This window comes from Schistocerca nitens, chromosome 7, assembly GCF_023898315.1.
Source record: "Schistocerca nitens isolate TAMUIC-IGC-003100 chromosome 7, iqSchNite1.1, whole genome shotgun sequence".
Classification (NCBI taxonomy): Eukaryota; Metazoa; Arthropoda; class Insecta; order Orthoptera; family Acrididae; genus Schistocerca; species Schistocerca nitens.
In genome coordinates this window covers 166,665,475-166,682,251 of record NC_064620.1, presented here as the reverse complement: position 1 = coordinate 166,682,251, position 16,777 = coordinate 166,665,475, and positions in this window count along the sequence as shown.

Here is a 16,777-nt window from a genome sequence, read left to right as displayed (position 1 = left end):
ACAGCAACATCCGTAAAAAGCCTCAGTGAACTTCCGATGTCATCCACAAGGTCACTTATGTATATTGTGAATAGCAACGGTCCGACGACACTCCCCTGCGGCACACCTGGAATCACTCTTACTTCGGAAGACTTCTCTCCATTGAGAATGACATGCTGCGTTCTGTTATCTAGAAACTCGTCAATGCAATCACACAATTGGTCTGATAGTCCATATGCTCTTAGTTTGTTCATTAAACGACTGTGGGGAACTGCATCGAACGCCTTGCGGAAGTCAAGAAACACGGCAACTACCTGTGAACCCGTGTCTATGGCCCTCTGAGTCTCGTGGACGAATAGCGCGAGCTGGGTTTCACACGATCGTCTTTTTCGAAACCCATGCTGATTCCTACAGAGTAGATTTCTAGTTTCCATAAAAGTCATTATACTCGAACATAATACGTGTTCCAAACTACAACTGATCGACGTTAGAGATATAGGTCTATAGTTGTGCACATCTGTTCGACGTCCCTTCTTGGAAACGGGGATGACCTGTGCCCTTTTCCAATCCTTTCAAACGCTACGCTCTTCTAGAGCATTTTTTTCTACACATACTCAACAAATCTTAATTTTGTAATCAGGGTTAATAAAAATGAAACACTGCAAATCCGACTGTCCAGTAAGATTTGACACAAGGTTACAGTTTTAGCAGAGACCATTGAGATTTTCTATGTTTAGCTCATGTAAAAGATTAATTCGCATTATAATAACAAAAAATTACCTAATACGTACCACTGAGTATGACCTACGTGGTATTACGACGCCAGACGCTAGAGCAATACAGCTGATGACCAATGGCAGAACACACGTTTGTTTATACCAAGGTTCAGTATAGATGAACTGAGTAAGCGTAACGACTATCGACCCCTGCACGTGTTAGAATCGATTTCTGCCAGTCATGATAACTTCTCTGCTCGTCGTTTCCAGGTGACGAGTTAATGGCGCTCTGGAGAGAGCACGGAGTCGCTCGCAGAGTTCATTTACATGGATGTTTGGTGTCTGTTCTTTGTAACATGTACGAGAGATCAGACACCACACATTCATAGAATTGATTCATCTCGAAGGGCAATGAACTCACCACCTTACTTTCGACCTCCTGTGGGAATCTCAAAGTAGCCAGCATGGAGGACATGAACAGGGAATGCGTATATGTGGGGCTGGTTGGGAATGTGGGTAAGCCGAGAGGCGTGCCGAGATATTCCACATAACTGCGACAACACTCTGTCCGGTTGGCGCAGTGGTTAAAGCAACTGCCTCCTAAGCAGGAGATCTTGGGTTTGAATCCCTGTCCGATACAAATTTTCACTCGTCGCCTCTGATTCCGTATAGTCTCGATGCAGTTGACATCAACAGTTCATTCTCTTTCCTTTTCTTTCTCCCCCCTCCATCGTCACTTTACATAATCGTGGAGTTCAATGCTGTAGAAACAGTGTGTGTACGATAGTTGAAGCTGCCTCTGTTTTCATGGTCGCAGGTTTGCGTCTTTGCGATTGGCACGTTTCTCATTTTAGCTGTCCTGGTTCTGGATGCTATGATGGCAGTTTTTATGTGCAGCCAAGGACTGGCGTATAAACGTAATTGTTGCTTCCCTCTGCCCTCATCATCGTGGGTACGCCTCTTCCGGGTCGGTATATTTCTTTATTCTGCTGCCTTGACTGTGGATGCTGTGCTGCTGGTATTTACTTACAACCAAACACACATGTAACAAGAAAATGGTGAGCACCTTTGTTACGTGTAACGCAAGTAACTCAATGTCATTGGCTTTCGAGAAATACCTTGCTCGTTGAGTGAGATTCACTTTGTGTGGCTCTTGCATACTGTGCTGTTTAGCCTCAGACAGTGACAGTTATTCCTGTCTTAAACCTCTATGTCGATCAACATTCCTTTTTAATAGAACAATCCCGAGTTATTTTAAGGCTACGTATGAAAAGTAAACAGAAATTGTATTTTAATGTTGACTGTTTTGTGCAAGTCTCATATCGGTAACTATGCATTTAAAAGAAATTATGTGCTTTTGTTTAACGGAGCATGTGTTATAGTCGATAATTATGTTCCACTGTTTCGTTCCTTTTAAATTTCAGTGGTATTTTTTTTTTAATTTAAGATAACTGTGCTGAGTTACGCAAACATACGTGCCATTCAGAGGCCAAACCGACAAACTCAAGTGGAACCGACAGAGAGGAAACTGACATTAAAGTTAAATGCCTATTGAAGATTCAGCTTTAATTATAACTAACATTTCTATTCATCATAGTATTACTATGGTAATTACAGTTTTGTGTCATGTACAGATCTGATGAAAGAACAACCCATTTAATCACTGAAACACAGAATACTATAACATTTGCATTTTTAAGGAGTTTATCACATTGTCAACTGAAAAAGTTCACTACATATTTCACTTTAACTTCCAACGTCAAATGAAAAAGTTCACTGTTTATTTTAACTTCCAATGTGGCCAATCACCACAATTAAAGCTATAGGAGTTCCCTGACACTTTACCGTTGTGTAACTCTCGAACGCCTACCAGTTTTGTAACACCAATGTCGATTAGAAATAGATTTATTCTATGTAACCATGTATCAGTGATTATGAAGCATTTGTTCTTTGTTAGTTAAGGTCAATGATTTGTGACAGTAAAGTTAAAGGTTGTAATATATTTATTGTAAAAGTTAAATGATGTTCAAAAATAGTAAAATTTTATAATATATGTATGTTCATAAAGAAAAATTTGTATGTTGGAAGCTGGTTCATGCTTAGGGAACTTGTATTGCGAAAGGGAAAAGCTGTGTGGCCGGCCGCGGTCGCCGAACGGTTCTAGGCGCTTCAGTCCGGAACCGCACGACTGCTGTGGTCGCAAGTTCGAATCCTGAGTCGGGCATGGATGTGTGTGATGTCCTTAGGTTAGTTAGGTTTAAGTAGTTCTAAGTTCTAGGGGACTGATGATCTCAGATGTTCCATAGAGCTCAGAGCCATTTGAACCATTTGAAAAGCTGTAGGGAAGTCCCTCCGCAACGGAAGTGGCTTGGCGCGAAGTAAAAGGTGGTTTTGGCGCTCTAACTGGGCGGCTACTTGGTGGGAACGGGACGCAGTCAGTGGCAAGACATTGTAAAGTATACAGCGAGGGTGTCAAGGGAGGAATTTGGAAGCCGTTTTGTACGGAATTTTGCCTCGAATGTGGATTTGGCTATTGCATGGTGCTCTTGGCAAGAAGGAATGGTTCTAATACGATACAAATCCGTCGCCAAGACGAAATTATAAGAAGCATTCAACATCAAGAGTAGTGAGTACAGTTAACTGCCACGTCGCTTGCCACCACTACTTCGCCACTGCTCCACCAACTTTAGATACACAGATATGTACACTCAGCTGGCGGCTACACGGGTATCGGAGGCTGTGTGGCGTGGAGGGAAAGTACGGGATGGGCTGCAACCTCAAAGGGTGCATGGCAAATACAGGACGTGCTTGGATCAAGGAACAGTCGGAATTGTAGTTGTAAATTGTTGTAGTTGTGCTGGTAAAGTCCCTGAGCTTCAAGCGCTAATAGAAAGCAAAGAAGCTGAAGCTGAAATCGTTATAGCCGGCCGCTGGTGGCCGAGCGGTTCTGGCGCTACAGTCTGGAACCGCGCGACCGCTACGGTCGCAGGTTCGAATCCTGCCCCGGGCATGGATGTGTGTGTTGTCCTTAGGTTAGTTAGGTTTAAGTAGTTCCAAGTTCTAGGGTACTTATGACCTCAGCAGTTGAGTCCCATAGTGCTCAGAGCCATTTGAACCATTTTGAAATCGTTATAGGTACAGAAAGCTGGCTAAAACCTGAAATAAGTTCTGCGGAAATTTTTACAAAGTCTCAGACGGTGATCAGGAAAGATAGATTAGGCAGAATTGGTGGTGGAGTGTTTGTGTCTGTCAGTAGTGGTTTATCTTGTAGTGAAGTCGAAGTAGATACTCCGTGCGAATTGGTATGGGTGGAGGTTATACTTAACAGCCGAACTAAGTTAATAATTGGCTCCTTCTACCGACCCCCAGACTCCGATGATATAGTTGCTGAACAGTTCAGAGAAAATTTGAGTCTGGTAACAAATAAATACCCCACTCATACGGTTATAGTTGGTGGGGACTTCAAACTTCCCTCGATATGTTGGCAAAAATACTTGTTCAAAACCGGTGGTAGGCAGAAAACATCTTCCGAGATTGTCCTAAATGCTTTCTCCGAAAATTATTTCGAGCAGTTAGTCCACGAACCCACGCGAATTGTAAATGGTTGCGAAAACACGCTTGACCTCTTAGCCACAAACAATCCCGAGCTAATAGACAGCATCATGACTGATACAGGGATTAGTGATCACAAGGTCGTTGTAGCTAGGCTCAATACCGTTTCTTCGAAATCCACCAGAAACAAACGCAAAATAATTTTATTTAAAAAAGCGGATAAAGTGTCACTAGAAGCCTTCCTAAGAGACAATCTCCATTCCTTCCGAACTAAGTATGCAAATGTAGACGAGATGTAGCTCAAATTCAAAGATATAGTAGCAACAGTAATTGAGAGATTCATACCTCATAAATTGGTAAGAGATGGAACTGATCCCCCATGGTACATAAAACAGGTCCGAACGCTGCTGCAGAGGCAGCGGAAAAAGCATGCAAAGTTCAGAAGAACGCGAAATCCCGAAGATTGGCTAACATTTACAGTCGTGCGAAATTTGGCACGGACTTCAATGAGAGATGCCTTTAATAGGTTCCACAACGAAACATTGTCTCGAAATTTGGTAGCAAATCTGAAGAAATTCTGGTCGTATGTAAAGTACACAAGCGGCAAGACGCAGTCAATACCTTCGCTGCGCAGTGCCGATGGTACTGTTGCCGACGACTGTGCCGCTAAAGCGGAGTTATTGAACGCAGTTTTCCGAAATTCCTTCACCAGGGAAGACGAATGGAATATTCCAGAATTTGAAACACGAACAGCTGCTAGCATGAGTTTCTTAGAAGTAGATACCTTAGGGGTTGCGAAGCAACTCAAATCGCTCGATACCGGCAAGTCTTCAGGTCCAGATTGCATACCGATTAGGTTCCTTTCAAATTACGCTGATACAATAGCTCCCTATTTAGCAATCATATTCAACCGCTCGCTCACCGATAGATCTGTACCTGCAGATTGGAAAATTGCACAGGTCGCACCAGTGTTTAAGAAGGGTAGTAGGAGTAATCCATCGAACTCCAGACCTATATCATTGACGTCGGTTTTTAGTAGGGTTTTGGAGCATATACTGTATTCAAACATTATGAATCACCTCGAAGGGAACGATCTATTGATACGTAATCAGCATGGTTTCAGAAAACATCGTTCTTGTGCAACACAGCTAGCTCTTTATTCACACGAAGTAATGGCCGCTATCGACAGGGGATCTCAAGTTGATTCCGTATTTCTAGATTTCCGGAAAGCTTTTGACACCGTTCCTCACAAGCGACTTCTAATCAAGCTGCGGACCTATGGGTATCGTCTCAGTTGTGCGACTGGATTCGTGATTTCCTGTCAGGAAGGTCGCAGTTCATAGTAATAGACGGCAAATCATCGAGTAAAACTGATGTCAGGTCTTCCCCAGGGAAGCGTCCTGGGACCACTGCTGTTCCTGATCTATATAAATGACCTGGGTGACAATCTGAGCAGTTCTCTTAGGTTGTTCGCAGATGATGCTGTAATTTACCGTCTAGTAAGGTCATCCGAAGACCAGTATCAGTTGCAAAGCGACTTAGAAAAGATTGCTGTATGGTGTGGCAGGTGGCAGTTGACGCTAAATAACGAAAAGTGTGAGGTGATCCACATGAGTTACAAAAGAAGTCCGTTGGAATTCGATTACTCGATAAATAGTACAATTCTCAAGGCTGTCAATTCAACTAAGTACCTGGGTGTAAAAATTACGAACAACTTCAGTTGGAAAGACCACATAGATAATATTGTGGGGAAGGCGAGCCAAAGGTTGCGTTTCAATGGCAGGACACTTAGAAGATGCAACAAGTCCACTAAAGAGACCGCTTACACTACACTCGTTCGTCCTCTGTTAGAATATTGCTGCGCGGTGTGGGATCCTTACCAGGTGGTATTGACGGAGGACATCGAAAGGATGCAAAAAATGGCAGCTCGTTTTGTATTATCACGTAATAGGGGAGAGTGTGTGGTAGATATGATACGCGAGTTTGGATGGAAGTCATTAAAGCAAAGACGCTTTTCGTCACGGCGAGATCTATTTACGAAATTTCAGTCACCAACTTTCTCTTCCGAATGCGAAAATATTGTGTTGAGCCCAATCTAGATAGGTAGGAATGATCATCAAAATAAAATAAGAGAAATCAGAGCTCGAACAGAAAGGTTTAGGTGTTCGTTTTTCCCGCGCGCTGTTCGGGAGTGGAATGGTAGGGAGATAGTATAATTGTGGTTCGATCAACCCTCTGCCAAGCACTTAATTGTGAATTGCAGAGTAATCATGTAGATGTAGATGTAGATGTAGATGTAGATGTATGTATTGTAACATGGACCTGATAATTTGTGTGAGTGTTTTTCAATAATAATCCAAGCGCTATAAACCTGTGTTTGAACCCTAACGTTATCCTAATCATGAACCGATGCAGGATACCATCCTAAGTGCACTGAAAACCGAGTATCCTGTTTCTAACAAGCTAGTGATTTGTTTCTGTTTATTAAATATGCAAATGTTCAGTGTCAGGGTGTGTAAATGTCACTGTTAAAATACCTGCTTCTCAGGTGACGACAAAGGCACATAAACTAAATTTATTTGAAACGTAATTTAGTCTTGATTTTTAACATGAACGATTTTTTTTCTTTTTTGTTAACCGAGCTCAGTGTTGAGTACATTGCTTTAAAGGATGAAAACATAAATTATTCCAAGTGGGATTAAACATTAATTTTGGTTTGAATTGAACTTTGCTTCTGAAATAATAATAGAGTTGCCTATTGAGACAGTGCCAGTTTATGGGTTCCCACTATATTTTCTTCATATTAGAAAGATATATGGAATATTGTCGCTACTAAAGAAATCTGATACATTTATATAAATGGGAGTATAGAAAGTGTATGTGTAGTGTTATTTAATTTCATTTGTGGTATTTATAAGTTAGTTAAGTCAGAAATCTTTTCATGCCCAACTTTAGCTCTGTGTTTCCTGCAGTAACACCTCAATACTGAGTTGCTTAATGACTGCGATAGTAACTGTTATTATTATGAGTGAAGTACTATTTGGCTTTCTATGATTACTGATTTGTGCATTAATTATAACTACTACTACCCACAACTTAGCTCGACCTGTATCGTATGTACCCCCTGCGCTATTCAAAGGGAGTATTAATGAAAGTCACTTCAACAACTAGTATTCAATTTTCTTAAACATATTTCAAATTAATATTCCTAATTAGGCTGGAGACCGTTTGTTGTTTCATTCGTGTGAACTTCTCTACTTTCATTATCCCCAGAGTAAAGCCTGTTTGGTTTTTTCTATTAATTACAATATATTCAAAGTTACTGTTCGATATCTTCATCCATCAGACGCAGGGTCAAAACTCAAAATCCTTCCAGAGCGTAATACTAGTTTGTGTCACAACAAACAAGAGCTAGTGTTATAGCTTCTTGTAGTACTCATGGCTCACAGGAGGGATACACTTCAGGAGCGTCACGAGGTCTGCGCTGCTTTCTTTGCGGATGGGAGGAATACTTGAGTATAAGACATCCATGTTTATATTCCCAAGTACAGGATGGCGACTGCTGTGCATTTCTTCAATTTCAGCATAAGGAATGGAAAATGTTCACAAAAAGTATTATTGTATTATACAGTCTAAGGCCGTAAACTCTCCAGTCCATGTGAAGCTAATTTGCTGGTACATCATTAACTGTCTTCTTGTGGTTTGTTGCGAGAGTTTCAAGAGTTTTTGTCGACAAAAATCGTTACGATTCGATTCAGCTACGAAGAAGCAAACGCTGTGAAAATACAAATAAGAAAACTAGAGTCAGTCACTTTGGCCTCCAAAAGCTACAACGAGACGTTCAGTTGCCATGGAAAGTGTTGTCATCTACTCAGGCGAGGATGAATGAATGGTGTTAAGCAATTTGACCACTGAAAATCTTCATTTTAATGAGGTGTTCGTAATTAAAAGCTAAAAAATTATAAAAAATGGAGTTTGCGGTTTGTCTGCTGAGTGGCACATTCCATTACATAGTTTAGAAAAACCTGCAAAGAAAAGGGCCTTGTAAGATATTCTGACGTGTTATTTGCGGTTATGTCGTTTTGACGTTTACTCTGTGGTGAGTTTTAGGTTTAAATGGAACGAACAATGTCTGAACTAACTCAAGTCGGTAACCTGATGTTCACACTCCATTTGTAATCAAATGCATTTGTTTTCAATTATTTTGTGATTTATGGTTTGAAACTAATGACCTTGTTAACACTGATTCTTTTATTGTTTATCAGGTCTGAAAATTATGTGCACAAATTTTATAAAATGGTTCAATTGGCTCAGAGCACTATGGGACTTAACTTCTGAGGTCATCAGTCCCCTAGAACTTAGAACAACTTAAACCTAACTAACCTAAGGACATGACACACACCCATGCCCGGGGCAGGATTCGAACCTGCGACCGGAGCGGTCACGCGGTTCCAGACTGTAGCGCCTAGAACCGCTCGGCCACTCCGGCCGGCGCACAAATTTTATAGTTTCTGCTAATAGTGTACCATTTTCTCTGTTGGTATTGGTAACGATTTTATTGTGGCTACTATAACGCCAGGCTTTGATATGTTTTTTGTTGATGATAAAATACCAAAAACTGTAAATATTCTTTGGCTCAGCAGCTTACCACTCCAAGATCCAAGCTCCCCATCATTTCAGTTCTCATTCAGCAACAATTGGCTTGTTCGTAAATTTGTTATCACTTACACGGCAGATCGTATCAATCTAAACTTGACACTAGCAAAAGACAAGCAAATCCCTCGTCCCCTCCACCTTTTTCGCTTGCTTCCTCCACCATCGCGTCACACTCGAGTCCTCAAACGGCAGAAATCGCAAAAATCGTATGTCTTCGGTTAAGTAGCATATTTGTTCTTGCACTCGCTCGCCATAGCTCGAAATCCTTCAAAACCGTAGAAAAGTAGCAATAAGACCTCCGTTTTGAGAATGAGCGAGCCGTGTAGGCGGCATCTGTGTGTATCAAGTGCACTGTTGTCACGTAAACGATGTCATCGATAGCCATCTGTTCGCCAGCAACTATTTTTGTATGATACTGCTTGGACGAAATCACTCTGTAGTAATTACATTGTGACAACAGCCTGCGTTTACAGTCGCGGGCAAGGGAAAATCTTCCTTTCATGGGCTGAAGATAGGAACACGAGTGGTAGAACAACTCTTTTGCGCCCCCGTTGAGTCTGCGCCGTCGCAATTAAGTTCTAAACATTTACGGTAACTGAATCAACAGAGAAGAATTTCATCAGGAATTCTTTGAAATATTGAAATACTTTAATAATGAAAATATTGCACAGTTTTTACAATTTTTTTCAGATCTGTATTTTCAAATCTTAAAAAATTAAAAAAAGCACAATAAAATATCAGTCTCAAACAAGAAATATAAAAAAGAACAGAGTAAGATTGTAATAAATGCATTAGTCAACATCACGTGTGTTACCAGCACTAAATTATTGGAGAGGATGACTCTGTTGTGGCCTGCTGGACGCAGATAGTTCCTCCCTCGCCATAGAGCAATAAGACTACGTCCTGCTGCGCAGCTTCAACAGACGAAGACCACTGAATTTTTATATACTGTATAAGTTTGATTACGAAAAACAGTTTAGGAAAGCGAAAATACTCTGCCACAAAACACAATGTCGTTCGTAGCAGTGACGGATACAGAAAAACCTCAAGAAGGCGGCGCTAAAGATGTCCTGCGCCAAGTCACATGCAAAGTTTAAGAAAGTTTTATTTGAACTTGTTATACACTTATACAAGAAAAAGCCATCTTACTATATAAAAAAGTCATAAATTGTGGTTCTCTTCCTTAAACGATTAATTCTAAACGCCTATTCTTCCTGGAAAATTGGTTAATTACATCGTCATATCGTCAATAGGGCAATCAATGTCAGGGCGAGTGTTCAACAGAGCTAAGCCTTTGAGTCGATCCTCCTTCATTGCCGACCTCAGCCATGTCTCTGTACGCCGCAATGTTGAGAAACTTCTTTCTACTGTAGCAATAGATGCAGGTAGACAAGTAAATATTTTAAACAGCGTGTGCAGAGTAGGATAGTCAGAGCTAGGACAAATAGACAACGCTTGCGTAACAGAGTGTTTGTTTGCCTGTATTGAAGAATCTCTCCCATTAGTCTCTTTTTTATCACCAAGTGTGAGTCTTCTTCAAAGAACGGTAGTTCAGTTAAGCACTGACTCAATTTATGTGCCAGATCATTACAGCCATGTCTCAGTGGTTGTGAGGGCAAAAGTATGTTGAATTTTAAATAATAAATATTTTCTTCAGCAAAACGTGTTCTCATGTCAGTCGTAACATGGACCAATGTTTGAATAAAACAGTTCTTTTCCAATACGTCATAGCATCATCATCATGATCGCAGTTTTTCCTGTGTCTTTTCTGCCTGTAAGACGTGGAACACTCATCCCCACGTCTAACTCTTCATAATTGCCTTCATCTCTTCAATATTACGAGCAAAGTGGCTATCAGCATTAGCTCTCATGCCGTCGCACACCTTGAGCGTCGAATCTAATTTTGCTTTTGCCATCGCGACGCCCAAGCTAGGGCCTTTTAAGATTTTTCTGACTAGATATGTCATGCTCATAATGTCACTCAGTGTAAACAGAGTGATAATAAACTCGCAATTAGAGAGAGCTTTAAGCAGGATATTCGCTTTGGCAGCCATTGTTCTATCCCTCCAACATTGTACACTCCTGGAAATGGAAAAAAGAACACATTGACACCGGTGTGTCAGACCCACCATACTTGCTCCGGACACTGCGAGAGGGCTGTACAAGCAATGATCACACGCACGGCACAGCGGACACACCAGGAACCGCGGTGTTGGCCGTCGAATGGCGCTAGCTGCGCAGCATTTGTGCACCGCCGCCGTCAGTGTCAGCCAGTTTGCCGTGGCATACGGAGCTCCATCGCAGTCTTTAACACTGGTAGCATGCCGCGACAGCGTGGACGTGAACCGTATGTGCAGTTGACGGACTTTGAGCGAGGGCGTATAGTGGGCATGCGGGAGGCCGGGTGGACGTACCGCCGAATTGCTCAACACGTGGGGCGTGAGGTCTCCACAGTACATCGATGTTGTCGCCAGTGGTGGGCGGAAGGTGCACGTGCCCGTCGACAAGGGACCGGACCGCAGCGACGCACGGATGCACGCCAAGACCGTAGGATCCTACGCAGTGCCGTAGGGGACCGCACCGCCACTTCCCAGCAAATTAGGGACACTGTTGCTCCTGGGGTATCGGCGAGGACCATTCGCAACCGTCTCCATGAAGCTGGGCTACGGTCCCGCACACCGTTAGGCCGTCTTCCGCTCACGACCCAACATCGTGCAGCCCGCCTCCAGTGGTGACGCGACAGGCGTGAATGGAGGGACGAATGGAGACGTGTCGTCTTCAGCGATGAGAGTCGCTTCTGCCTTGGTGCCAATGATGGTCGTATGCGTGTTTGGCGCCGTGCAGGTGAGCGCCACAATCAGGACTGCATACGACCGAGGCACACAGGGCCAACACCCGGCATCATGGTGTGGGGAGCGATCTCCTACACTGGCCGTACACCACTGGCGATCGTCGAGGGGACACTGAATAGTGCACGGTACATCCAAACCGTCATCGAACCCAACGTTCTACCATTCCTAGACCGGCAAAGGAACTTGCTGTTCCAACAGGACAATGCACGTCCGCATGTATCCCGTGCCACCCAACGTGCTCTAGAAGGTGTAAGTCAACTACCCTGGCCAGCAAGATCTCCGGATCTGTCCCCCATTGAGCATGTTTGGGACTGGATGAAGCGTCGTCTCACGCGGTCTGCACGTCCAGCACGAACGCTGGTCCAACTGAGGCGCCAGGTGGAAATGGCATGGCAAGCCGTTCCACAGGACTACATCCAGCATGTCTACGATCGTCTCCATGGGAGAATAGCAGCCTGCATTGCTGCGAAAGGTGGATATACACTGTACTAGTGCCGACATTGTGCATGCTCTGTTGCCTGTGTCTATGTGCCTGTGGTTCTGTCAGTGTGATCATGTGATGTATCTGACCCCAGGAATGTGTCAATAAAGTTTCCCCTTCCTGGGACAATGAATTCACGGTGTTCTTATTTCAATTTCCAGGAGTGTATTTCTCTAAGAACCTTGCAAACTGTTCCGAGATCAGCTGCGAATTGAATAACAGCATCATGTCGCACAACCTGTCTCGTTTGACAATGTGACTGCAGCGAGTGTTTTAGGTGACTTTTCAATTTTGCGAAACACTTGCTAGAAGCCGTAAAGAACGATAATACTTCTTCGATAGTACCAAGTGAGTATCTCACACTCGTAACTTTGCAACTGCGAGAGACAGCAAGATTGAGCTGATGACTTCGACACGGTGCTGCTTGAGCGTTGATAGCTTTCTTTTTTATTGTAGCCTCAGCTCCTTTCAATTCTGATATATTAAATGAGCAACCACCACAGCCTAAACCGACACAGTTCTCCAGTGACAGAGAAAGGCTTTCCATTCTCCTTAGAATCGTAGTACCTAATACTTCATCAGAAACGCTACGCTCTTAATCTTGACTCTCTTGAGGTTCGTCGTCGATATTTCCACTATTAAACCCGCAAACATAGTTCACACTCGGCGCGGTAGCTGATGGGAGCGACTGCAAAGGCATTTCCCATTTACAGCCCCTCCCATCAGCCAGCGCACCGAGTGTCAACTTTGAGCGTTTAATACAATCATTGCCTTTATGGATGTCAACGAAACTCAGAAATATTATCGTAATTTGCCATCACCATCAACATATCTTGCAGCTAAACTCAGTTGGACGATGTGCGCTATGTCCGTAGTCTCACAGAAAACTATGCTGTAATAACCAGAATCTTTGATTTCCTCCAATATTCTCGATGTTGTTGTCTTCAGTCCTGAGACTGGTTTGATGCAGCTCTCCATGCTACTCTATCCTGTGCAAGCTTCTTCATCTCCCAACACTTACCGCAACCTACATCCTTCTGAATCTGCTTAGTGTATTCATCTCTTGGTCTCCCTCTACAATTTTTACCCTCCACGCTGCCCTCCAATGCTAAATTTGTGATCCCTTGATGCCTCAGCACATGTACTACCAACCGGTCCCTTCTTCTTATCAAGTTGTGCCACAAACTCCTCTTCCCCCCAATTCTATTCAATACCTCTTCATTAGTTATGTGATCTACCCATCTAATCTTCAGCATTCTTCTGTAGCACCACATTTCGAAAGCTTCTATTCTCTTCTTGTCCAAACTATTTATCGTCCATAACATCACTGTTTCACAGCATGAAATAAGTTCATTATACGTTGTTTTACTTATGTAAGTGGCGTTTGCTTTAGTGGTCTCGTGGGTATGTGTTAGCTGTCTACGTGTCAGACTGAAACAAATAAAACACGATAACGCGGACGCGCGTGCTGCATAGGAAAGTTCCATTACTCGATAACTCGATTCACTCGAGTCGATTGATGAAAGATATGAATGAATAGCGTGCGGGCTGACTGGCGGCGGCGGCGGTGTGGGTGGCAATGCGGGCGGTTCAAGTGGTTCAAATGGCTCTGAGCACTATGGGACTTAACTTCTGAGATCATCAGTCCCCTAGAACTAAGAACTACTTAAACCTAACTAACCTAAGGACATCACACACATCCATGCCCGAGGCAGGATTCGAACCTGCGACCGTAGCGGTCGCGCAGTTCCAGACTGTAGCGCCTAGAACCGCTCGGCCACCTCGGCCGGCAATGCAGGCGGCCCGCAAGGGGAGGTGGGGGGGGGGGGTGGGGGGGTTAAAGTACACAGCTGTGCTTTCAAAACATGGAGAACACTGGAAACCTATTACTTTACGATAACACCTTACAAAAATTCGCACTGCCTAGTTTTGTGTTTCTGAATAACGCGGGGGAAGCTGCGATGTGTAAATTGCTTGCTTATTATGAACTTATCTTGTAATTAAGACTGAAGGAAGAGTAATATGTACTGAACATAACACACTTCGTACTATATTTAAATCAGTTCAAAAAACAGTAGATAAATTCCTATGAACTAGGTGTTGCTCCACATCTTAGTGGTAAAATGAGGAAATTGGTAACAATTTGCAATAAATATTTACTTACTGTCATTCCTTTCCCTTTCAAGAAAAGACAATATGGATGAAGTGTCTTGAACTCTATTCACAGCAATTCCTCTTGACACGTGTACTGACTGTACCAATACCGGACTGTAAGTGATGGTTAGCCGTCTGCATCCTGGACGCCCATACCACAGACTTACAAGAAAACCGATTCGTGCTTATCTACCCGCTCCTTCATCACTCGTCGTCGTACCAACACAGTTCATTAAAACTTGGAATATTGACTTTTCAGTGAGTAATGTTAGTGGATTTTATTTACAGACACATCAGTAATTCATGGAGACCATTAATTTTTACTACAGAAGAGCTTTTAGTATTTGTAATTAGTTAAGCTTGGATATATTCGTTAAAAGTTGTAATTTTTGTCAAGTAAGACTCAAAAATTGAAATTTCTTTTCAAAACATTTTTGGGAGAGGTATGCTCCCCACGCTGCCCCCCCCCCCCCCTCCCCCCTCTCTCTCTCTGCCCTTCCGCCATAAATAACTGGCGGCCCCCACATCTTGTTGTTGGTTGGTTCAGCTCATACTCTAAAACACACACAAGATACGCATTAAAATTTGTACTAAACTCCATCCGAAAAGGCCTTGAAGGCCCAACGATACCGACCAACCACCGTGTAATCCTCGGCCCACAGGTGTCACTGAATACGAATACGGAGTGGCACGAGGACAGTACACCACTCTCCCGGCCGTTGTCAGTTTTCATGACAAGAGCCGCTATTTCCCCATCAAGTAGCCCTCAATTGATCTCACAAGGGCTGAGTGCATCCCGCTCTCCAACAGCGCTCGGCAGACTGCACGGTCACCCATCCAAGCGCTAGCCAAGCCTGACAGGGCTTAACTTCGGTGATCGGACGGGAAGCGGTGTTACCCTGTGGCAGGGCCGTTGGCATTAAGATTATATAACAGAAATAAATTAGAGATCGAAATGGTTCTTTGGCCTTGGCATAAGAAAGCAAGAGAAACTGTGTCCGTTTAACCCATCAGTGCCTTAAAGTAAACAGGAGTTGGAGATACAATTGTGCCGGCCGCGGTGGCCGAGCGGTTCTAGGCGCTTCAGTCCGGAACCGCGGAACTGCTACGGTCGCAGGTTCGAATCCTGCCTCGGGCATGGATGTGTGGGATGTGTGTGATGTCCTTAGGTTAGTTAGGTTTAAGTAGTTCTAAGTTCTAGGGAACTGATGACCTCAGATGTTAAGTCCCATAGTGCTCAAAGCCATTTGAACCATTGATACAATTGTTTTATAAAGGTTTGATCACCTGAGCATTCAAAATGAGATATATAGTGTTGATGAATCAATCTCTATCCTTAGTAATGTAATGACATAACTAGAACTGGGCAAAATATTGGCCCTTTTGTACCTTTCTTGTAAGTTCTACGGGAGTGATGACCTCAGAAGTTAAGTCCCATAGTGCTCAGAGCCATCCTGGCTTCCGGAGATGGATAACTGTATTAATAACTATTATTAAATATATCCTAAGACAAAAGAAAAAGTCGCACCAAGCAGAAATATTATCCTAGTGGGATAAAAGCAAGTAGATGTGATGCACATGTACAGTTTTGCCAGCATGAAGTAGTAGAAAGTCTGTCCATGTGCGGGAAATGAAGTGTAAGCCCAGGATGGCATCGCAGTACAAAAAGTACGTTGTCGTTATGACGTGACGGAACAACTTAATGATTCGACATGGAAAATGTTGGGCCAAACATACTTTTTGTACTGCTATGAGTATTATGAGATGATGGACGGCACAGCCATGGGATCACCACTGTCTCCAGCAGTCGCAAATTTCTTCATGGAGCACTTTGAGGAGCAGGCTCTGCAAACTGCGACATTACGGCCATCTTGCTTTCTACGATACGTTGATGACATCTTCCTGATATGGCCTCATGATGAAGATACACTACAGGAGTTCGTCGATCACATGAATGGTGTCCATCCCAACATTAAATTTACTGTCGACGTGGAGAAGCACGGCAAGCTACCATTCTTGGATGTTTTGGTTGAGCGGAAGGCAGGAGGCCAGCTTGGTCATTCAGTGTACCGGAAACCAACACACACTGATCGTACTTGAACGCCAATAGTTTCTACCACCCTGTACACAAGGAAGTGGTCCTGAACACGTTGGTTCATAGAGCCAAGATTATTTCTGACGATGACCACCTACAGTCTGAATTGCAGAACTTAAAACTTGTTTTCGGGGAAAATGGAAACAGTAAAAGAGACATGGCAAACGCTTTTAAGGGCCGCCGGCGAAAGACACCTGGTGAATCAGTAGAAGAGGCCAAACGGACTACATTCCTGCCATACTGTGGAGCAACTAGCAGCAGGTTAGGACGTCTGTTGCATAAACATGGGCCA